Here is a 26,553-nt window from a genome sequence, read left to right as displayed (position 1 = left end):
TCTCGATTCTCCCTTGGAATGAGATTCGAAGTTTCAACGCCTTACAAAGACATTTTGACTAATGAGCTGATTTACGTGAATTTTAATTTCGAATAATCAAAATATCAATAATTCGCATGTTTCTTCAAGACAAGCGAGTAAAGGAAAGCCAAAAGGCTTGTCACCACTGAATGATTAATCAGTTTTTCCTTCATCTCCAGCTTATCTTCACACATCTTTATATAAACATCATTAAGAGCTTAGCTTTAATGATATTTATATAAAGCTCCTTTGTCTGTCGCTGTCTAACAATTCAATTAACTAATTTGAGAAGTTCTAGGCGTCACGCCTTCCGGCTACATCAATCAGATTTTCTCTCCCGATTTTCGTAATATTAAATTAAAGCTCTTAAATTTACTAATGCTCTTTATGCTGGACGATTCTTCTTCCATCAAAGGAGTTGAGTGCCTGAAGAAATCGTTTTCCCGTTAATTTTCTAAATTTTGAGTTAGCGTCGGAACAATCTGTCTTGCATAGATTGTTATTGAATCGTGTTTGCAGGAGGGAATAACATCTCATCTCTTGTGTACTATAAAAGACGGCAGGCATTAAGTCAATTTTGAACTCTTCGTTTGTTCGTTGATTTAATGCATCTTTAATTTGCTCTGAAATAACTTGTTTCTCCACAACTTTAAGGTTTATACAAATATCATTAGGAGCAAAGTTTGTGAAATCACAACCCTTTGACTTTTCTTCCAAAGCAGCATGTTGTCTTTCTTGACATTATTTGAAAAATGCATGTATCTATTTATTCTATAGTCAGTTGTGAAAAGTTCTATTTGGTCTAGTAATAATTTACCAGGACTATAAGTCGAAAACTCGTGATAAAGGAAAGATGTGACAACTTCTTTTGGTCAAAAAGATCCCGAAGCAATTAGTATAATCTGATATTTAGCTGACTTTATTTCTAGTATAAGGGGGGGGGGGTAAATTGCCTCTCAGGGGCAACTGGCTTAAATTTAGTGTTTCGTTTGGAGGAAATCCAGGGAAATTATCAACAGCCAACCTATCCACAAGCGCACAATGATCCACCAGTATTTGAATAATGCTGGTTAAGAGCGAAGCCTCTCAAGAGAATTTACAACATTTCCATTGAAATTCCTCAACCATGCTTTGTCTTAACCCAATAAGTCACAAGTATGAGCGGGACATTTTCCAGTTTTCAAATCATACATGAATAATAGGCCTGCTGCCTACTTCGTTTTTTTTTATTTCTGGATAAAAATAAGAATACTTATCTCTTCATTGTTTATATCTATTTTTGCCCAATGTGAAAGTTTTCACGACAGTAGTATTGTTTTTACGAGGTCTCTTTCTTAGTTGTGACTCATTAAAAAAAATTAATGTAATATAAGTGGTATAATTCAAATACAGAAAGTTATGTTATAAAATAGAAAAAAAAGCAGAGACGAATATTTAAATATTTTAACTTAAAGCCAAATCTTTTCCAGTTAATTCAAAATTATTTAAACTGAAGTTTCAGTTGCTATAAATGTAATTAAGTTACTTCATATTGAAGTAAATTCGAACTAAACAGGGTGTATGCAAATTAAAGTTAACTTCGCTGAATGAATTTTAAAGTTTGAATATATACTACAGTTTATTACAAAATTCCGTCATGTGACAATTTTTGTAAATATTTTTTTAGCTACATGACTTTCGCATCCCTTGGTTAATTTACTAACTTTCAGATGAATAATAATGGATATACACAGCTCTGAAGTGAAATTGAATTATGAACACATCGCATAATTCTTTAATTAATGATTACTATTTAAAATATAGTTTAAATTTACACTATAAATAAACTAATAAAGTAACTTTTGACGAAAGAACAATATATTACATGAAATGAAACTTCCAGAATAACAGAGTTTCACGGTGTTTTGTAATTAAGAAAATTACCTTAATTAATTCTCAGATCCTTACATTCCACTGAAAAATAATAATTTTACCAAAATTAAAGTTATTTCGCCGAAATAGCAAAATTTCTAACTTCTACAAAAGAAAATGTTGAAATCTCAATTTAATCCTCGCTATTCGAGCAGAAAAATTAAATCCTTAAATGGAAAAAGGATTTGAAAATAATCCCACTTTTATATAATACAATTGAGCCTTCGCAATAAAGAAACAAATGCTTTCAAGAGATCTTTCCTGTTAAATGGGGGAAACAGTTCACAGAAACACTATATTTGTTTAATATAGCTTTAACAAAGGTGGGTGTGTTTCTATCGTCGGATAGCAGTAAATCCTAACAGTGTGTTAGGATTCTCTGTAACTGAGTAAAAGTCCTCAAATCCCATTCCGGGAAAAGAAAAAGAAAGAAAACGTTTCATAATCACCCCCCAGAGACTAAGCCCTTCGGAGTGCTGTTTCTTGGTACTGAAGTATTACTTCTATTTGTTCAAAAACTCCTGATGTAATATCCTAAAAATAGAAGTGGATCATAGGCTAGTCGCTACTAATGGATAAACAATAAATCCGTTATTTGAAAAATAGGAATAAACTTTATTAAAAATAGTTGTTTTCTATTTCAGAGAAAAAAAAGATTAAGTTTTTAAAAATGATAAGTGCTAATGCCATTTTATTTTCCACGAATTATATTTCGTATATTACTTATTTCGGTTGGAAGAATAAAAGTCAAAGTGAGACATAAGACACAACCTGATTTTTTCCCCAGCTAATCTACAACAGTTTCACTAAAATGATTTTTTTTTTTTAAAGTTTCACAGAAAATGTAATTTATTTCTATGTTTGTAGAATTAACTAAAAAAAGAGGCGAGTGCATTAAGTTTTCCAGGAATGGATTTTCCCATCATTTCCGAAATACTCCCTTTCTGAATCGTATATTAAAAAGTACTTTTTAAAATATTATTGAAAGAATTTCTTGAAATGAAATTTTCTGGAAAATAAATTTCTGGATGTGAATTTTTTTATCTTGTCTGTTAATAATCTTTCTAGATATTGCTATTTTTAAAAACTTAGTAGAGTATTATGTTTTTTAGCAGAAAACATCTTTGTTTTTAATAGAATCCCCTTTTTTATAGATAATTATAATAAACAACTCAATATTATTTTTTGCTTGCTATTGAATTAATTAAGAATGGAATCTGAAAATGTTTTAAATATTTCTCTCAGAGTACGTCGGTTTTGTTTAGAATTATTTTTATATATATTCAGAAAAAAAAATTAGATAATGTCGGTAGATATAATCAGCTTTTTAGATAAAAATTACAATAAATAAACTCAAAAATCTTCGAATTTTTTGAAACTCCTATTCAGATGCAAGTTTTTCCTTTCCTGAAACGGAACGAAATATTATTTATATGCAACGCTATAATTGTTTAATATGTAAGTCAATGCTATAATAACGATAGCTATAATAACTCCATGTTAACGCGTCATAAAGCACAGCAGGTAGCACAAAATTGTTTTAATTTTCAACTTTCATCAATTCTCGGGTACGTAGCTGGATGTTTAATTATTGCATTATGTTCATATTTTCAAAACATTCCATTTATTTTACAAATAAATATATTAGAATAAGCTATGCAAATTATTTTCAAACGAGTAGAGTCAGTTTAGAAAATAGCTGTGCTGTAATTTATCAAGAGAATGAATTAAAAAAAAAAACTATTTTACACATGTGAACCTAAGAATTTTTAAAGTAAAGTCAGATATGAAGTTCGTTGCATTTCATAAATATTAAATAACCAGTATATGATATAAACTCCCTGTAGTTTTGTCAATAAAAAGCTATTTGAACGAGGAAGTAATGATTCAGCAGTTAAAATTATCACAACACTTCTTCATTACCACCCACCCATTACTATCTTTGCCACACCGCTCGAAAGCAGTCCTTCAAAAATGAATTTCAAATAAGATGTGCAATAAATGATTTACAACGTTCATCATTTTTTTACTCGTAATGATTTATAATAATTGATATTTCCTTTTAAATGTATTTATCTGAATAACATTTTGGAAAATTATCCACATACTTTTTTTTCCTACAATAGAAAATGGATATCTAATAAACAAAATGTGTTTCGACCTAGACAGCAAAAATCGAAATTAAAATTCGTGAACGGCCAATGACAGGGGAAGACAAACCTTAGGAGAATAAAGGTAAACTTTGTGGATGTGGGAAAAAAAAAAAAAAAAAAAAAAAAAAGGAATCAGTTTGCTGAGCTCCAAGGTGGGGTTGGTCTGATTGCAGCTCTAGCACCTCTAAATGCAAAGGGAGAAAGGCTTTCTTTTCGTTTCCAAATCAATCAATGTACATAGTTTACTTCCATGAGCTCTTCGCAGGCCATTCTCAACCTGCGTTTCTCTTGCTTGTTGATTTCTCTCCTGTTTTATTCTCACTTTTTTACTGCTTATTTTCCTTTTCCATTGATCTTCGTATCCTCGAAGTGAAAAAGTAAGGCAACGGTCTCTCAGATTAGAAAAGCAAGAAAATTATATAGAAAACGAAAATTCAACTTTCCAAACCAATTCCAGAGGGTGCTGCAGCTCCACAGCATTTGTGAGCTTGCCGCCACTGTTTCAAGCATAATAAAGTTTCATTAACATGAATATTTTATCAACTTTATTCCATAATTCCATACTCAGATTTTTATTGTAGAGGTTTATTTGCATGCTTCTCTTTTTACCAGCTCTTAAAGCTATATATTCATTTGAATGAAGTTGCGTTAAATTGCTTTCTTTCTAAAAATAATCTTTTTTTCTTTACAGAATGGCCGACATCCAACTGTGGCTTGCATGTTCATCGTCCAGTGTCATTTATAGTTTTGGCGATCGTACATTGTGATCTCATTTTAGTTATTTATGTGACGGTATATTTTCTTAAATATGTAGCTCTTGATGTACTCCTATGAGCGCTTGACGTTCACCTTTTGAATTATTCTTTTCACATTTTACTCTAGTCCTGGAATATTTCGGGTACTATGATCTGAATGCCAAAGACACTCACTCATTTCACTCTATTGATGGAAAAACACCATTATCATTTCATGCCAATACCTTCATATTTCACATCGATGAAATAATGCGAAGATATGTGCCGATGGTGTGTTTTACAATTGTATTGGATTCAATGTTATGTGTAGTTTACAAATGTGTATAATTATTCATGCTAGTGAACTGCAATGGAACATCAATACAACGCCATCCCACTTAAAACGTCTTAATTTACAAATATTCAGTTAATTCAGACAACAATGTTTTTTGTAGCTTCTAATATTGTAGGGAATCTTGGAGTGAGAGGTGCTGGCTCAGGTATTAACCAACATCGTAGCCATTCATCAGGTTAAAATTCTAATTAAAATTAATGTTTTCCATATAATGAAAGGGCTTAGTTGTTGTAACTCAACTAATTAAATTAGATAAATTAATTGATTCATACATTTATAGACAAAATTTCGTCTTACTGTATGCAATACAGTTTTGTTTTATTGTATGTTAAAATTCAAGTGATATTTAAAAAGTCAAAATCATTTTTACTCAGTTTCCAAATGTGGATTTGCATTGTTTCATAAAGATGACTAAGACCAAGAATTCGGGTACGCGTTTTTATTATTAGAAGTTAGTTAATTTTTAAAAAATTAAAAGTTAATTTTTAATGTCAAAAAATTCAAGGTTAAATTAGTTTTGTTTTATTATATGTCAAGATTCAAGTGATATTTAAAAAGTCAAAATCCTTTTTACTCAGTTTCCAAATGTGGATTTGCATTACTTTATGATGATGAGTGAGACCAAGAATTATGTTACACATTTTTATTATTAGAAGTAACAGAGAAAAAAATCGAGAATGGCCAGTAATGTTCATAACATTCAAGGTTAAATTTTAAAGTGTTGCTTTGTATTGATGCTTGCCCTTAAAAATAATATTCACTTGCATTACAGGAGCAAAAATAATGGATTTCGGGGATTAAAATGTCGACGACAAAAACTGTCATTTTCTTTTTTTTTTTTTTTTTTCCTTTGAATAGGAACGTAAACCGTCATATATAAATACATTACAAAACCATTGAGAACCATAGAATAAATACTTTTCCTTTAAATAAAAAATATGCCTAATTTGAATACTCAAGGCATCCGATTAAAATGTTTGATGTTTCAATTTTATTGACCGGCACCTCTCCTCCATTTGCATGGTATAAAACGAATGTAAGGAAATATATGCCGAGATATATGAACGAATATAAAAAAAAATTCTTGCTGAGGAATATACATGAAATAATTAGCAAAAAATATTAATTTTGGAAATATGCTATCTAATATATAGTTTTATACACTAACTTACTGAATGACAATTTTTACAGAAAATTTAGAATAATACGAATTAGGAAGAAATACGAATTCTAAATTCATAGCTAAAATGTTTGCGGTTTTTTTGATGTTTTTTTGATTATTTTGATATAATTTTTGTAAAATGTTTGATGTTTTGTGATGCTTTATGATTTTGTTAAATGTGATGCTATGGTTCTGTTCAATGTCATGCTATGATTTTGTTTGTGATGTTTGTTTGTGATGTTCGTTGTGATGTTATGGTATTGTTTAATGTTTTGTGATTCTGCTTTGATATTGTTCGCATGTTTTACTTTCTTGCTTTGTTCTTGTACCTTTTCTATTATTATTATTCTGTTCAGATTGTTTTACTACTATTATTTATTTTATATATCTGTACATGTATGCTACGTGAAAAAAGTTTTTTTTTTTGTGTATGTATCAGTTATATTTACAAAGCATAGTCACGAAAAAATTCTAATTATTTTTCATTAATGGTTGACGTGATGTGTAAAGGCAAGTTTTTTATAGAAAATTTATAATAAGAACGAAATTTGAAAAAAATATAAGATTATGGCAAATAGTTTTAGTAATCATTTTATAAAATATATCAGTTTCTATTAATATCTATTTGTTAAAATAAAATACGTAAAAGAAATTATGTCGTAATTCATATTCTCCCTTCAATAATTTTCACTTATATTAACGCGTTAACTGTTTATTAGTTGTTTTTAATCTTTGATTCAATGCGTTTTCTTACTAAAAAATGAATTAGCTATTTAAAGAATTTAAAATGGTTTATTGAAAAAATGTTAGCATTTTGACTACGTCTTAGAAGTTGCTTATTGGAAGTTTCATACGAATTTGGATTTCCAAATCCTAGTTAGAGCAACAGTTCTGCTTAAAATCATTAAAACAATCGTTAAATCAGAAATTACTTAAATAAATTCTTGTTTTATGCAACACAGCTTATTATTATTATTATTTGAAATTCTATATTTTTCGTTGTACGCTGTTCAATTTAATTGATTTTGTAAAATCTGCTTGATGAAAATCAAATCCAGTTTACAGTATGACAGAATTTATATGTTATAAGTTTAAATTAGCAAAAAAATAATCTTTATAAACTACATTTATTTTCTCCCAGTATTTCTAGTGAAAAATGACAATGAGCATTTTCTACTAGCACCCAGTATTATAACAAAAAAGTACGAGACTGTGATATTATCAGATCAAATTCGAATAAAAATGATAGTTTAATTATTATTTATAGTTTTGTAGAAATAGTAGCACAGATATATTGTAAAGTATCGATTAAAATTGTACAGAATACACAATGTTGTACTGGGTAGTCCATGCGTCACACTAAAATACAAAGCTTTGCCTTTTTCTAATATTTCACTCGAGCTTCAAACAGTGAACTGCACTATTAAAAGTGTTTATTTTCTATAATTTAAAAAAACTTTAAGAATAATCTTATTCAGAAAGAGGTGTAATAATTCGAGCAATTTTAGCAATAAAACTTTAAAAATTAATAGGAAGTTATAAAAATATTATTTTTAAGAATATCATTAGTAAATTAACAGAGATTATTCTAAAATATATGCAGATTCTCGGCTTGTAGCTAATTATTTTGAATTCAAGGTATAATTTCATTTTAAAGTTGCCGTTAGTAGTTTGTCTCTTAAATTTACGCTTTAAGGGATTTGTATTTTCCTTTGAGAGATCAGTTGGTTTTCATTTCTAGTTTTGAAATGACACTAAGATAGTTTTAATTACATTTTCAAGGGTACTTTCGATCCGCATTTATCAAATAGGCAACTGATTAGGGGTCCCACAATTTTTTCTCCCCCCCCCACACACATTTTTTGGATACTTTCAAGAGACAGCAATTTTGTGCTTGCATTTAATTTATAATGGTCGCGATCGCGAAATTATTCAAATTAACGCACGGTTTAAAATTTAGAATACATTTCTAACAATATTCCCTAATTTAGTTTTCAAGGTTTTATATTACGTTGCTCTATAAAAGAATAAGTTGTTTTATAATTTAAAAAAAGAGTCAGTTTTTTAATTAATTAGTATTTATATTCAATTAAAATGTCTAATATTTTTTTTTTTTTTTTTTTTTTTTTTTTTTTTTTTGCTACGCTGTTTCGAATTACATTTAACTTCACATTTCAATACTTTTTTTTTTCTTATGCGCAAGATATTAAAAACTTTTTTCTTGAAAGTGATCCCCATTTAAATAAATGTTTTGTTGTCTCAGTCTGCCAAAACTTCGAATTAAAACTCCTAATATAGAAACTAAATTAAAAATCAATAAAATATATCTGATTTTGGAAGTTGGAGATGGGAAGATGTGCAAGATTTCATTGCATACGGGCCCCTAGAGGGCCTAATCCGGTATTATCTTCGGCGACTAACATGTTACAGCGATCGAATTTTTACATAATGAAGAAGCCAAGAATAATAAATATAATATGTTTGTTTCAGTTTTGCTTCAGGGTGCAAGAGGTGCTGCTTCAGAGCAATTAACATGAGCCACATTTAAGAGTATTCTGAGAGAAAGATGAGCTTCTAATTTCTCAAAATAGAATTTAACAGTTTTGATTCTTTTGCTTGCATAGGGTATTTTTATTCCAAATTTATAACTGCATATTTTCACTGCCGGAAATAGGGTTGTGTCTTTCTACAGGACCTGGTTTTGCTGTGTCAGGTTAGAAAGAATTCATACCGATAGCTGATTGTATCTGTCAGTTTTTTCTGTTACTTTTACTTCTAATACTGGCGATAATCGATCCCTTCCTGTTACGTACGTATTAAAGAATGTCTATTTATGGATATTAAAATTTTTTTAAATCTCAAATTACTTGTTTTTCGTTTTTTAAAGCTGTATTAAAAAGAAAGTACTTCTATTACGCTTAACGCTTAAAATAGAAATAGCTATAATTTTTTAAAGCATTTCGTATATTTATATTTAAAAATATTACTACTTCCTTGTTAAAGTATAATGTCAATTCAGAGCATTACCCGACCGTAAACGAACAAGGTCGAGGAGATTACCTATCAGTATCAATCGATTCTAAGAGCTGACACTGAATACCTGATATTTTTTGTCAGTATCAGTTTTGCATAACCTGTCACTTCTTGGCCCTAATACAAATTAGCAGGTTGATTCAGCCCCACCGAACCGTAATCGGAAGCAATCGAGGAAAAAGGCGGAACTCTAAATTTTTTATTGACTCTAAATGAATAATGACTTATGGGCTGCCTTGTATGAAGTTGCACAACGTTGTACTACATGTACGATGTACAATATTGTATAATTCTGTACAATATGGAACTACGATGCATAATACTGTATAACGACGATCCATACTATACTAACTTGTGCTACTTGAAAGCTTAATATATAGTTTATTACTGTGTGATAAAAAAATTAGCTACTTTGTGAAAGAAAAAGAACGAATTAAGATTGCGCAATGTTAATAATGCATTGGTTGGATTTAATTCTGAAGTTTCATTGGATAAAAGCATCTAGTTCTTTTTTATTTAGACGACTGTCCCCCTAATATGAAAGTTAAAAACGAAAAATAGAAACCTTGGCGATTCAAGAAATAGGAATCATTCAATATTTATTACTTTTTTTAATCTGATAGGTTGTCTCAAAACCGCAACAAAATTTTCTGGTTTCCAACCATTGCATAGAGAATCCCCCCCCCCCATTCCTTTCTGTAGTCTAGTTCATTTCTGTAGTATACTTTCATATTCAAAGTATTTACAAGTATTAACAATATGCCAAAGTCCGGAATTCCATTTAGTATCTCTAAATTTTATGATACGTAGGAAAAGGATGATTTTTTGAAAATTATTAATTTTTCATATACTTACCTAAGCGTTATTTCAATTTCACCTTGATGGTTATCCTAAGCGCTTTATAATTTTGTGCCAAATCTCTGAACTTGTGAAGCAGAATTCACGAACTGCTGTAAAATCTTTCATTAACGTGTTTAAAAATAAAACAGTTACTAGCGGAAATATCTCACTTTCCTTAATTATACGATGTGGGTTGTGTTTTTCCACTTCCGCTATTTTAAGCAATGTATTTAATTCAAGAATGAGATGCCTACTTTATACTATAAATTTTCCTAAAGAACATCCAACCAAAATTTTTTAGAATTCATATTATTACGTATTTATAATTTTGATTGTTATATAATTTGCTAGAGAATACCTTCATTGAAAGAGCGTGGACAACTTACATTACCTTAAATATTTTTATCTGTTCATATGAAATTCCATGAAAAGGTATCATGGTGATTATTTACTAAAGGAAGATTAAAAGAGATTAAAGGAATGAAAGCTTAACTATGTTTGATGAATACTGTCTATTAAACTGAATACTAATATTAAAATCGAAATCTTAAATAAATGTTAATTTAATTAATATTGGACCTAAAGCTGTCTAATCTACAAAACTACCTAGTTGAAAATGTAAGGTTTTCCTTTTTACCATTGTAGATACATCTAGAATGTTATTTGCTGTTAGATTTCAAAATTGTCTATACCATTAGCACATATAGTGTAAGCTATAAAAAATTGTAAACTAAAGGAAAAGTTCTTAGATTTTTAGAAAAACCATGTATCTCACCCGATGATCATGTTCAGCGGATGAAGGCTCAAACCCAAAGTACATTTTATTAATTAACAAACACTCTGAGAAGTACAAGGTGTACACGAAAGAAAAATGAGGTTTTTGGAATTGTTTAACATTTCCGTATTTGAACTTAAAATGATGAGTCATATATAAAACGATGAAATAACTCCATAATTTTTTGCCTCTCATTATTATTTACCATTAGACACTTTTGTCATAAGTACAATTCAGCTACTGGTTTTTTTCCATACTTAAATCAACAAGCTAGAGGTAATAAAAGTGATGATTGCTTCAATTCTATTCAATAATTCGGATTAGATAGAAAATAGCCAAGGTATTTCCACGAGATACTTTTAAAAGTTCAGCATAGCTTTAATAATAAATCCATGAAGAATATATTTTCAGACAGTTTATTTCTACAAACACTATGGCCCATTTTAGCCTAATCTGGCTCTTGTTCTATTAAACTCTAGTCAACTAATCTCTTCTGCCATTATTAGTTGTCTTTTACTTTTTCTGGTATACTGGCATCCAGTGACTATGAACTGATCTTAACAATGCTGAAAGTTATAATCATGAGTTTTTTTGTCGTCATCTTTGCTATTGGATGTGTTATGCAGCTAGATGATGAAACTGACAAACTTTATACACAGAGACAATACTAACGTCTTTGTTTTTTCATTCTTCTATGAATGTGGATCATTTACCTTATCTAAGAGATATTATAAATTAGGAACCCGATATTCTTACGTGCACACCTTGTACTATGTAATGTGACTTTGTATTGAAACTTTTATTCAATTTGTTTCAATTAAAGTTTATAAAATCGTAGCTATCAAAATTTGTATTTAGATTCTGATTACTTGTTCAGAATGTTCATGCACTGAATGGCCTGAATAAAAAAAAAAAGAACTTAACTTGAAATGCTTCTTGATGAACTTAAACATGAGAGTATATTAATGTAAACCAAAAACTGGCTTACAAAACTAGAGAACTGGAAGAAAAGTCTAGTTTTAATGTTCTCATGGCCAAGTAATTTTTTTGTTAGTCAGATTGTTAGTAGATCTTTATTAAATGTTTAGAATATTATCACTTGTAAACACTCTTTTATGATTCGTCGTTTCTAATGAAACTTTGTTTATATATGACTTTTAACACATCGTGAATCATGGAAGGAAGTTACAAAATTTATCATTTTGTATGAACTCCTCATCGTTATGTTAATTATTTTTGTGAGAATTAAAAAGAACGAATCGTTGATTTGAAATGTTTGATTTCAAAAATTTGATCTTACTCCATTTGAATTATTTAAGAAATGAAGTTTTAATTCAACCCCGCGCCCCATGTCTTTCAGAAAATATTTTAGGCTGTTGTTTTATCTATATACTAATCCATTAGTATATATACGTTTTCTAATATATAACAAAGACAATAGAAACCAGCAATAGTTCTAGTCTTTTCTTTTCGAGTAATACAAGAATTTATCCCATTTTTGGGGAGAAAACTTAATCGAATAGCCCACGAAGGGGTAAATATAGAAAATTCAGTGTTTGTGTTCAATTTATTTTGAACGCAAAAAAAAATTGTGTCACTGATTGTTTAATAAATCTCTATTCAATCCATCGCTAAATATAAAAGTATTTTTTAATCTATTACCTTTTATTAAATAATAAAAGGTAGAGTCTACTTTTTTCAATGTGAAACATTGCACAGTAGATGACCTCATGACTGAAATTCTTCTTCTTCGCACTTGCACATGAATCACGATGCTAACTTATGAAAGTCGCTGTGTTCTCGTTGTGTTAAAAGTACCCCTTGATTTTCTGAAGAAAAACATTGCGATGTATTCGTAGTTGTGTAGTAGTTAGTGTTGATTTTTGATGCTTTTCAAGTCCAACACTTGAGAACGATTGTAGACTATGTACTGTGATTTCCATCCAAACTTGATCTCATAACCTCATACAGGGAGTTATTTTTTCTGTCTCACACATTGTGTCACTTTCTTGTGGAAGGTGTCAAGCAAGTGCAAGTAGTGTTGCGCTAAAAGCCTCTCTTCTACTACTAGTTACCATGTTGTTTTCCCCTTGAAAGCATTTTATTGTATGCGAACTTCATTTCAATATGAGATAACATGCACTTTCTGAATAGTTTATGTTTGTTTTACGCACATTACTATGTTTATCATTATACTTATCTTAAAATACTCTTGGCTAGTTATGAAAATGTTATGTGTATTTAAAAATCATATTAATCTTTTCCTTGTTGGTGCTGTATGTCACTGTTATAAATATGTAATTAAAACTATAAAATAAATTATTGTGCAATAATAATTTACATGCATTTTTTCACACCATTAAAAGTATTTTCCACCACATATTTATTTAATTGATATTTTACTTTTAAAAAATTTTAATGCATGTGTAGATTATGTAGTTCAACCAGTTGTTATACCCTACTTTGTTCGGGATTAAAATCCTTCCAGGTATAATAAAGTAAGTAACGTATTTTAAAAATATATAACGTAGATATGTAGGTAACGTATTTACTTTTGTATGAAATATTATAGCATATAAAACCCTTTTCAAGACAGATGAATTAAAATAGCAAAAGAAAAACTAATAAATAAATAAATAAATAATGGTAGTGTAGTTCAAAACTTAACGTTACCAAGTAAAGGAGTACATATTAATTTCCTTATTTTAAGTTCATCTGCGTTAAATGCTCTAAACAATTAAAAGAAAATTTGCATAAAAATGATATTAGTATCGCAGAAAAAATAAAAATTTTTGATAATATCTCCCTCTGACGTTTCTAGGGAAAACACATATACATACACACACACACACACACACACACACACACACACACACACACACACACACACACACACACACACACACAAACAAACAAACAAACAAAATATTGATTAATTTCTCATACCCTGATGCTGTTGACGTAGCCAAACTCCTATTTAGTGAGATCTTAAGAGATTTACTTTCCTTTTTTTCGTTTGACTCGTTGATCTATGCTCACTTTTAGATAATTTGTTAAATCACTTGTGATGGAAAAAAATCGATCAATAAAAAAAAGTGAGAAAATTTACATTAAAATAAAAAAAGAAATATTAAAAAATAGTGTTTCAGAGTTAATTTAGTTCAAAATTAACACGAATTATGATAGGTTCAAATTTAATAAAAGGACATTTCAAAGAAATATTCTTCGGAAATGTAACTGATATCATTGAAAATGTCAATATTTTTAAGATGTCTTAAAAATATTTCTTCTGGAATGATTTCACTTGAAGTTATTGTGGAAAAAAGTGGAATTTCGACTAATTTTTAATTATTCGAATATTTGATAATTTTTTTAATTATGAAAGGCTAATAATATTCTTTATCTTGCCTTAAATGAAAAGCTTGAAAATTCAGTTGAATTCGAGCTAATTGCTTAGGAGGAGATGTGAAGCATACATACTGTTCAATTCAGGGCCCCGTGACTAGTATTTTTCGACGATTGTAATTTAATAAAGGGTGGTAAGCAAAAAGATGAGTGGGTTTTTATTTCCTAATATGAATGAAATTCCGTGATTAGATTTTTAAACATGCGTTTGTAAGATTAATTTTCCATGAATACTTTGCAGATAGCATGCAATTTAATCATAAAATAAGTGAAGATCAGATTAGCAAGTGAAAAATGATTTGTAAAGCATCTTCATTCCTTTCTGTTCATAATATTGTAATAGCAGCAAAAAAAAAAAAAGAGTTAATAATTGAAAGTTGAAATTAATTGAAAATTTTTGTCACAATTTTAAGATTCGTCACTAAAAATCCAATTTCGAAAGAATTCAAATTTTTTTCCTTCTAATTATGATTATGATAAATATACTAGTGAATGAAAAAAAGATCTGAAATAAAGCCGCTGTTACTTAGATATGGATAAAGACGTATTTTGTTTTTTTTTTATTATTATTTAACCTAATTATTTTCATTCTGTATACCTTTACAAGAGCATTCTGTTATGGTAGCTGATTATCTGTTAACTTCAACCCTTCCTTTTTCTATTTCTCTTACTATGAGAGTGTTCTGACTCTAGTTAAAACCTGGGCCACTTAAAAATCTAATATTTTTGATACTATCTAATATTTAAATGAAAGAACAAAAACTTTAGAGCTCACGAAAAAAGAACACAAATATGATAATAAAAACATTAAATCGAAAGTACTTAATGCCAATTATTTTAAGTGAAAATTTTTATTGAATGATAAAACTAAAAACCACAGTTTGTAGGACCCTGGGATAATTTTAAATATCGAGCATAATGTGGAAGTTTGGATAAAGAGTGAAGATTTCCTTTATTCAATTTTTAAAGTCATTTATCGTAACACTTGCAAAATATTTAGTATAAACATTCTAAAAGGAACCAGCGGGAGTAGTTTCCCTATAACTTTATAGCATATTTTATAATAAAAATGCTATCCTCACCCCCTGCAAAAAAATCGTGGACTTTGGCTAAGACAGAGAACGCTTTGTATGGCATTGGCTTATATTTATGAATTATTAACTTTTGGCATGAAATTAGCGTTTATGCTGAATATATCGTGTCATCCTTGACGTTTTGTTTGGTAATTAAACGTGGTATGCCGCAAATAGTATCCAAAAATCAAATTTGTGTTTTAAAAACGTTTTTTTTTTTTTTTTTTTTTTTTTTTCCCAACCTACTGAAACCAAAATTTGACACAGAACTAATTTGTAGTCACAAAATCACTTTCGATATTGGATATATTTAAATCATTGCAGTTTTGCGCTTTAGAGTTTACATGATTTTGTAAGTACGTATAGACAGGCGTTCAACCTATTATTGGATTTGGCTCAAAATTTGATAGGTGTCTAAAATATAGATGTTAAATCAGAGTACCGAATTTTATCCATCTAGTTCTCTTCGTTTGGCAGTAACCTTGTTAGCTTATTTTCGAACTGCCAGATAAGCAGATTTTTTCTGAACAGATTTTGTTCAAAATATAGAAATCTATGTTCTAGATAGAAATCTACAAATTTGGTGTAAAGATCATATATCAAATTTCATTTGTCTAGCTGGAAGCGTTTTTGAGTTATCTTAATCACAGACAGGCATTTTTTAATATTTTAATTTTTTTCATTTTCATTTAAATTTAATTTAATTCAATTTTAATTTCATTAAAATTTTTAAAATTAAAAAAAGAAGACATTTTTTAAACTTGGGCATCTCTGGTGAAAATCTCGATTTGGAATTTTTTGACGATTACAATACTTTTTTTATACAGGAGAAAGTAAGGACACAATTCTGAATTTGATCAGCATTTAATAAATGTTATGAATCTAATATTTCTTCCCTGCAAGTTACTAAAGAAGAAAGTTTTATAGACATTTTAATGGATGCTAGGTTACTGACCCCTGGTCTTGGTGACTTTGGTGACAAAAATGAAGGTTCGAGAAAATTAATGAATTAACGCAATATCTCTATTAGGATTCGATATTTGGAGATTCTTTTAGATTTTTTTCATACCCTGTCGACAAACTTATATAAGTCCATGAGGCTTTCAAATTAATTCTCCCTTTGGAGTGGTGATAGAGGCTTGAGTTCTCCAGCAATTTTACGCTGAGCGCTGTTGTGTTGTACTTCGATTTAATGAGCGATTTGATATCTGTTGTTTATTTCTGCAAATACCTTTGTGAACTGTTTCGTTGTGTTTTGCGTTTTCTTTTAGAATGATATGTCTTTATCAGTTACCCAGTTTGTTGGTAACTATACCGTAATGGTATATTATAAACAAAGTTTTTAACACCAGGTTTACAAATTACTTGAAGGAATAGGATGCGCCTAGACGACTCAGAATGACATAGTAATAAAGGGTCAGAAATGATGGTAGTAAGAAATACTAGAAAAGAAAGAGCACCATGTGAATGAGTAATTATTATGATAATAAATAGATTTTTTTTGGCGATTAATCTCTGGCATGCGGTTAATAACACCCGATAGCCGAATTTGTGTTTTAGATCGTTTTTTTCTTCCGATTGAAAACAAAATTTAACATATAACAACAATTGTAGTTGCAAAATCACCTAACAAATTTCATATGTTTAAGTTTTGGAGTTACCAAGTTTACGGATTGTAAACAGGCAGACGGTCAGACTCTTGAAGAATTTGGTTCCAAATTTGATATCTACAACTTCAGATGTTAAATCTGTCTAACAAAATTTATCCCTCTAGCTCCCTTTATTATTCCCTATCGTGTTAACTTATATTCTGACATACAGATTTCCTATGAATGGATTTTGCTAGAAATTTGGAAAATATACAAATTTAGTATAAAGACCATATACCAAATTTCACTTGTTCAGCTCAAACTGTTTTTGAGTTATCGTGTTCAGGATCAATTGACATTTTTTTTTAACTCAATGAGATCTGAAACGCGGATATCAGTCAAATTTTTTAACTTCGTTTGTCGATCTAAGGAAATCTTTCTAATCCTGAAAGTCCTCAAAGTGTACAGTAAACCGTATACAAAATTGGAAATCTGGTTCTCAAACACCCTGCATTTGTTAAGTAATAGACAGAAAATAGATCAAAATTTTATCTAAACTCATTATCGGACCTCTTTCAATAATTTCCATATTTTCCAAGATTGAAATATGCGTGCATGTATATGAAGTTATTTTTCTATAGTCAGAATCCTCAATAAAAAATTGGCCAAAGTTGCATCTCATTATAAGAATTTGGCATATTATTGAAATCGAAAAATAATAAAATTTCTCTAAAAATTGTTAGTGATAGCCGGTTATCTGGTTCTCATGGAGTCTCGGCCATTTTAGAAGATGAGGAAATTCTGTGTTAGAAGCACTAAAGGATTTTGCAAGGCTTTTTTTATGTGTATTAACGAATAACAAGAACACCAGTTTCTACACGCACTTTCTATTCTTTTCTGCGAATGTATAACGCAATAATATCATCTTATTTTCTGTGCGTTTATCTTTATTTGGTTACTTCTTAAATTGAGGTTGATTAATCTCCATATGATATGTGAAATATTTACTACTTTATATTATGCAGCGATAAAAATTATGCATTAAATAAAACTTACCTCATTGATTAGTAAATCTCTCAAGTTATTGAAGATCTTGTACCTCTTTTTTCTTTTCTATCAAATGTTAACCTGCAAAAATAATCACCTCCATCAAAATTTGGAAATTGACGTTAAAATTGTTAGCAATATATCATAGACTAAAACATCTGAAATAGATGATATAGAGAAAACAACACGGTATATCAATACTCTTGGTTAGATAATCCCAGATATGATGCTGATATATTTAGCGATTTTATTGGTATAGAATTTCTTTTTGAATATTAAAAATGGACGCCTTTGGGAAAATTTATCTTTATATTTAAAACTAAAACCTTTCATTTGAATAGAAATCTATCTACAGAATACAAATTCTGAAGAAAATTAAAATCGTGGCGATTAAAATAGTTTCTTTTGCCATAAAATAAAAAAATTCCCAAGATGAGTAGAAAACAAAATAAAATGCAAATTCTGGTCCATTGCTACTTTAAATATACAGAAGAAAAACTGAAAAAAAAAAAATAAGAAGACTTTCTGTAATATTGAACATATTCGTTATAAATAAAGATATCGAAAAATTCGAATGTGCATTTCAAAAGATATCCATGTACCTAATAAAATATAGAAAAGCAAAAAAGAATCTTTCTTAAGTGTTAATAAAATAGCATAGGCAAGTTAAAAAAGAAAGAATAAACATGCGCTACCACAGATGCAGCATGAAAGAAATACAAAATGAAACTACAACAGCTAGAATAAATCTTGAATATTCAGGAATAACCTGTGCACATATATATTGGCATAAAATATTAAGGTACTTGAGACTGTGGATGTTAGCAAATGCTTATTATTTTCTCTGGTGAACACTCTTTTTTTTTCTTCATATTTGCTTCCCTTCTTGACTGTGTAAACCCTCCAATGCCTCCCCCCCTGATTTGAGCATGTTGGAAGTTTGTCAGTTTTGTATTGAAACCTATGATTTCCCTGGACTAATAATGTACAGTTTGTTGCAGATATTGTTGCGAATTGAGATGAGCGAGGATAGAACCTGGGGCCTTATGGTTCGCAGTCCAGTAACATGACCATGATACAAAAGCAATTGCTCGGATAGCGTAGCTGTTAACTGGCTTATAAGCTATTCACTACAGACTCTCCCTCCAGTGAGTCGGAGGTGAGACGAACGATATGGCTGTTGAGTGGTGATGTATTAGTTGTTGATTCTAATGCGCCTGTACTCATTTGAGTAGCGCCAAGCGTTATGGCGAGCTTGTGTGGGTGAGTGGTTGCTGATGCTGTTGCTGCATCAAGTGAGTCTGACGACTTTGGGTTGTTGCGTCAATTGAATCTGACGACTTTGGCTTGCTGCGTTAATTGAATCTGACGACTTGGATTTGCTGTGGGTAGATGGCGCCACAACAGCTGTACGAAGGTTGAAGGTTCATCCCGAGGTCACCAATGTGGCGGATTGTAATGAGCGAGGATAGAACCTGGGACCTTGTTTTTCGCAGTTCAGTAACATGACCACGATACAAAAGCAATTGTTCGCGCAGCGTAGCTGTTAACTGGCTTATAAGCTATTCACTACAATATATAAATGTTATCTAAATAGAGCGCGGCTATTTTATTTACTTGGTCTCAAAATTAAAAACTTTAATTGTTGAAATTCTGCCGGGGCATTAGTCAAGCCGAATATCATTCTTTCGAATTGATTCACTTGTCTTTCTTTTAGCTTCCTCTCATAAGAGAATCTGTAAATACCCATGTTCCAAATCCAATGTTGTGAGCAGCGCGCTACCACTTAAACACTTAGTGTATCAATATATACTAAAGTGTTTTGCACTTAAGTCTTGATACACTTTAGTGGTAAAATACACTTCTGGTATAAGAGCATCATATACCAAATGATGTTCTTTGTTTTCTTTTCCACCAGCATTACTAGGCTTGCACGTGGGAATCAGTTTCTGTCTCTATCCTGTGGCCCTTCTATTTCTTAACAATTTGCTTTATTAATTCACATTATTGTTCATTCATTGTCATTTATCCGGAAAATCTGATCACCCATGGTCATTCATTTGAGAAGTTATTCTATCCCCTCGAACAGTTTTGTCTTCATTAAATTTATCGTCAACAGTTTTGGGTTATGAGCTTTTCCCACTCATCCGTAAAACATGCTGTAATTTCGTAATAAACTCTTCCTTTCAGTTGATTTATTAGTTTGTATTAAATTCGTTAAACCTTTAAAAGTCTTGATTAAACCAGTAATCACTCTTCCACTAATTTCTACAGCTGAAAAGAAAATTGGGAATCTATTGTTTTCTGGTGAACCATAAGCTTTTGTCGAAAATATTCGTGTATAATGTTTAATCCTTTAGCAATATCTTTTTTATCCGATAATAATATTTTATCTTTTCTTTCGATTATCTGTGTTAGTTTATATGTGAGCTATCCCAAAAGTCGTGACACCCAATCCTCTTTGTCAATATGAACTCATCTTATTTCTTTTCGAAAAGGAATTGAACAGTAGCCAATATCTCCTCCTTGAGCAATGAACTTGTGAAAAAGCATTTGTAAATCATAATCTACTTTATTTGTGATAAATTCCAAATTATTTTCTGCATTAGATATATTATTATATTTAATTCAAATATTTTTACAAGTTCTAGTTAAAATTTATTTGCTTTTTGAATTCGTTTGTTAGTAATTTCTTCTAATAATAACTGAAATCTTCTTCATAATCTTCAGGTTTCAGTATTAAAGATTTCAATTCAAAATTTTTCCATTATTAGTTAATGTTCTCATATATTTCATCTTAATCCGTTGACTTTTGATTCTTCGTAATCAGCTAAATGGTTTTGTAACTTTATTGAATAATAATATTAGTCCACTTTTTATTCGTTAATACTAAATAAAAAAACATCTTTGAAATTATAGGATATAGGTCAAAAATATAGAAATAACTACATTTCGATAAAATTTAAATAATTTTAATAAAATATAAATATAACATATTTACAAAAAATTACATCATTTACATAATACATCATCCTATTTCAGAAAAATTTTACCTTTCTAAATTTTTTAAATATAACTGCACAGGGTATGTAGAAACTTTGTTCATTCAACTTTGGAGTTGGACAAAATAACTTCTCTTTTAATTTCAATTTGATTCTTTTTATTTCTAATTTTTATTAAACTGTGGTCCATTTACAGAAATGTTGTTAAATTGTTTCACTTAATTGAAATGCTTTAAGAATTACGAAAGAAAATTGTTTATTAATTTGACTTGTATATTCAAAGCTTAATTTAATATGTTAATGGAAATAAAACAAATATTACACTTTAAAAATAAGAGCTGTTGACAAACACTTAAATCATCTTTGCTTTCAGTTCATGAAATATGCACATAATCAGTTAAAAAACACCCGTAACGAAAACGTATGATCCTCAGTATTATAGATTAATGGAGGGAAAAAAAGTTAGGAATTATTTCGGTATACCTTTTTTGTTCAGAATCATATGGTACAATCAGCACACACTTATTCCACAGATTCAAAATTCTCATTTAAAATTTTTCCACATACTTCAGGATATTCAGTTATGCTTAGCGATCTAGCAAGATTTAAAGCAACTGCATGAAGTATTTAATTGCAATTTCTTCAGGTATTTTTGACTAAACGACTCTCATACTAAGTGGTGATTTTAAATGGAAGAACGAGGTCAGTGGTTGAAATTGTCGTAGTTCTCTACAATTGTATGTTATTACAGCGCGTTTCAAATGGTGAAAACATCACCCTGAACAAGTGTACACTGCGGCTTATCAATCATTGCAGTTATTTTCGATAAAAGAAAGCTGATTTAAAATTAAATACATATTAACATGTTACTATTGAAATATTACATCTTTGTCGAATATTAGGACAATTTATACATTGAAAGTTCGTGTACATTCATCTTGAAAAAAATTGTATCCACTTTACATACGTGATCTCACTTTACATACATATGAACATAATTTAAAAAAAACTGTAAAGAAAAAAGCAATGAACGATTATGAAACCATTTTTAGTGAAAGGAAACACATGTTCTTTCAATAAAGAGTTTCATAAAAATTTCTTCAACATTATGAGAGTAACCAAATAGTACGGAGGGAAAAAAATGCAAAATAATGAAAAATTGATTCTCACGCGATAAAGAAAATATCTTCAAATGAATAATGTGTGGAAATTATTTAAAGTTCAACAATTATTCAATAATTAAACATGATAAAAACATCGAGTTCTTCCATGAATTTATCTGATAAATGTATCAAGATTTCAGCATATTTATTTCCCTCCCAACGGTTAATAATAGACCATAAGAAAGGAAAAAGTCGAGTTTGAAAATTAAGTCTCAATTTCCAGGCATCAGGTTGTAAGAAACACAATTCCTGCTTTAAGATAACAAAATTGAAATCATATTTTTATTTGTATTCTAAAAGAAAAGAAAAAGAATACAGTCAGATTTGCTTTAAATGTCTCAAGGAACATAAGATGGGATTTTAATTATTAAAGTATATTCCAAATTCTATATTTGTTATTAAACTATATCTGATCAGTTATCTTCTATGTAAACAAAAACAAACATGATACTATGTCATAGAGAAGGAAAATTTAAGGCAGAATGGTATAGATAATTTTAAAAGGGCTGTCCCAGTTTAATATAGGATATCCGTAAATGAAAGCCCTAAAGATTCTAGAAGCTCTCTTTGATTCGAATAAAATCACTAGTCATTTATCTATATGAGCAACGCAGAATTAATATTTAAAAAATGAGTGATTTCCCCCCCTTTTTTTGGATATTTTATAATGTTAAAAATGTGTCGATTTATGTACTCATTATATTTATAAATAATTTTCAAAAGCATGATATTTGTAATCGAAAAATATCTTCAATGATTTGTTAAATATAAATAAAAACTTAACTTAATAAGTGCAGAGAATTTTCAGAATACATCCAAGGATCCACACTTCTCGAATGCGAAAATGACAAAGTTAATATTTTCCTATTGAAGCTGACTATTCTAGAATGTATTTGACGTTTTCATATCTCTACAGGAATTCTAAATTTATGATGAGCTTCTTTAAGGTACTCTTCACATGTACCTCATTCAAATCGTCTGTCATTGTCTTAAGCGAGTAACGCACTATTAATTTTAAAATCTAAGTGATTGATTTTTTTATTTAATTACTCATTATGCTAAATATTTATCAATTTATACATGACTTATATTTCGAAATAAATACCATTAGTTCTTTCCACAATTACAAAAAATCAGCTACATTTTCCACACGATTGGTAATTTTTAATTCCATCTAAATGTCGGAATATGTCTTCATTTGTATTTGTTGCTTTCAATTTATAATTTAATGTTAACACAGATCAGATTTTCTGAGTACATTTAAATTTCAATACATATATATATATACACACACATTATATATTAGGCTAAAGATTTTCAATTAAATATTTAATGCTCTCTTTAAGTTTTTAAGTAAGTAATTCTTTAATTTGTAAGTAAATAATATTCAAGAGTTATTTCCACTTTTACATATAATCAGTTAAATTTATCAAGTAGTAAATAATTATTTGTTGTATCTAAATCTTGGATTATTGGTATTTAATAAAAATTGGTGTTGCTCTCGGAATTGACTTCTAGAAAACATCTAGGGACCCATACTTCTAGGAGTCTGATTCCAAAATGGGCTTAAATGTCAATTGTAAAGTTTAAGCACTTTATGGGACCAGCTCTCCTTGAAGATTCAGACGTCCTGTAATTCATTTGGAATCATATATTGATGGAATGCTGGTTGATGGTTCTTCATGTCTTAGAAGGCACAGAAGCGATTTTAGAAGGTGAAGACATGGCAACGAACATTTTTTAGAGCGTTTTTAGATAAACTCTTCTGGAAGATACTTTATATCTTGGTATTGACACAGGAATTCATATATGATGTCACGTTGGTTTCATATTCTTGAAGCATTCTTCATATCCAGTCGTATTCATGAGATTGAGTCAGGTGAGTAGCAAGAAATTAATTATTTTCCGCTATTTAACGATTACTCATAATGCAAAAAATGATTATTTTATGTACGAATTATGCTTGTCATTAATTGTTAATATTATTTCTTTCTTTAATATATATTGAGCTAAACTTTTGGAGGATTAATAATTTTTTTGTTAAATAAATATTTTGAATATATCTTTATTTATATTTTTTATATTTGATAAAAACCTGAATAAACGCTGAATTTCAGAATATATAAAGGGATTCATATATTTCAGAGCCTGATTTCAGGTTTCATGAAAATGACAGTTTTAAAATCTTAGAATACTTTGAGATCAAAAATTTTGGAAATTATTCTACGTTTCCACATTACTCCCTTGAACTCTAAAATGATACAATGCTGACGGACGGCTCTTCAAGCCTCATCACTTTAGAGAGCATTCGAGTGGTCTGTCGTTGACTATGTCAGCAACGTTATTAAAATTTCCACGAAATGAAACTATTTTATTTTTACCTGATACCTTATAACCTTAAAGATTTGTCCTTTAAAATCCGAATTATTCTTTTAAATAATTTTCAGGCCTGCTTTCTTTTTTCATTTTGATAATTGATTTTGATAATTTTTTTAAACTAAATTTTGGATAGTATTTCAATTTGAATTTGTTGCCTTCGATAAAACTTTGCTCTGCCAGAGATTTGACTTTCAGAATATATCAAGGAATCTACTCTTCATTGAACCTGAATTCAAATGGTAAGGAAATAGCAATGCTAAAATTTCAGCAACTCTTGAGACCTGTGGTTGGTTCTGGAAGCTATTCGACGTCTTGGAACTGCTCCTGGAACGCTTCTCTGATATCAAGTTGGTTTGAGACTTTCATTGTCATTGATTAAGGTGAGAATAATTGTATTAATTTCTAAAATGCAATATATTTCCCTTTTATTGGTATACGTTATTCTAAAATATTTTTATGTACTCTTTAAATTCATAAATACGTTTCACGAGTTCTTTGGATTTTTGATATATACAGCAAAAATTTCGCATGATTAATAATTTTTATATCTAACTTTCTTTAAAAGAGCTTCATTCTATTTTAGTTGCATTGAATTAAAACATTCATGTTCCCCACGGATTTGAATTTCTGAATGCATTGAGCTCAAGACTTCTTGAAACCTAATTTCAGATGCTGCTGAATTGGCATTAAAATTTTAGCACCATTTGATATTAGCATTTCCGGAAGCTATTCAGCATCCGCGCTTCTGTCTCTAGAAGAAATCAGGATGGAAGGTTTTCCAGATATTTTCACACTTATTCTAATTCCAGATGAATGGCACAGACTCAGGTAAACAACATAATATAAATTTGCAAAAGCCTAATATTTGTTATTTTCTTTTTGTCATCTAATTAAACTAAAGATTTTGTATTTTATGCATGTTTCCAGTTTGGAAATAATTTTAAATATTTCTTGGCACTTTTACATATATTCAGCTAAAGGTTTCTTGTGATTAACAATTTTTTATATCTAGATTTCTTTAAAATAAATTTATTTGATTTCATTGCCCTTTATAATTATGAGCCAAATCTCTGAAATTTTAAACATAACTCACGAACAGCTGTAAAATCCTTCATTACCGACCTTTCAATAAAAGAACTGGAAGTGTGCATATCTCACTTAATCTTAATTATGCAATATGGGTTGTATTTTTGGGCTTCCTCTATTTTAAGCTATGTATTTAATTCAAAAATGAGGTACCTACTTTGCATCGAAAATATTCTTAAGGATCTTCTAATGAAAAATTTTTAGAATTCACAATAATGTTAATTCTAAATGTAGTTATAATTTTGATTAATTTAAGCATATAGATTTTGCTAAAGAATACATTCATTGAAAGAGCATGGGCAAATTATATTATCTTAAATAATTTTATCTTTTCATATAAGGTTCTATGAAAAGGGTGGTTATTTATTAAATAAAGTTTAAGAAAGACCAACATGGTTAGTTAGTTAGTTGGTTAGGATTTTGTGGCACAAGAGACATATCTGGCTATGCTGCGCCAAACATATGGTTGAAGATAAAAAATATACAGTGAAGTAGAAAGACAAACATGCATACATACTGTTCATTTCAAGACCCCAAGACTCACCCCTTTCTGCACTTGTATTTCATGAAAGGGTGGTAAGAAAGAAGATTAGTGCTTATTATTCCTCTTAATTCCTTAACTAATCTGAGTTCAATTTATAGCTAAATGTAAACATCCCATCATTTTATCTTTATATCTGAGAATAAACAGTACAAACACACTCACAATAATTTTTATTTATAAGATAAGATAATAAGATGCATATTATTTTCTTTATCCTAAGAATGGATTATGGTGCAAATATCTTTTATTATCCTGAACAAAAGGAAAAAAAAAATCTATTG

The 26,553-nt window shown here is 29.4% G+C and overlaps 1 protein-coding gene across 4 annotated transcripts in view; it reads left to right on the top strand.

Moving 5' to 3' along the window:
• Positions 1-6,845, top strand: part of LOC129958747 (ubiquitin-conjugating enzyme E2Q-like protein 1) — a 70,215-nt gene extending 63,370 nt beyond the window's left edge. For all 4 annotated transcript variants that reach the window (XM_056071400.1, XM_056071403.1, XM_056071402.1 and 1 more), the window contains exon 3: positions 4,777-6,845. The gene's annotated coding sequence lies outside the window, so the exon portion shown is untranslated. The remainder of the gene's footprint in view (positions 1-4,776) is intronic.
• The last annotated feature ends 19,708 nt before the right edge of the window (positions 6,846-26,553 follow it).

Source organism: Argiope bruennichi, chromosome X1 (assembly GCF_947563725.1).
Source record: "Argiope bruennichi chromosome X1, qqArgBrue1.1, whole genome shotgun sequence".
Taxonomy (NCBI): Eukaryota; Metazoa; Arthropoda; class Arachnida; order Araneae; family Araneidae; genus Argiope; species Argiope bruennichi.
Note: the sequence above shows the minus strand (reverse complement) of the source record. Positions and strands in the feature narration are given on the sequence as shown.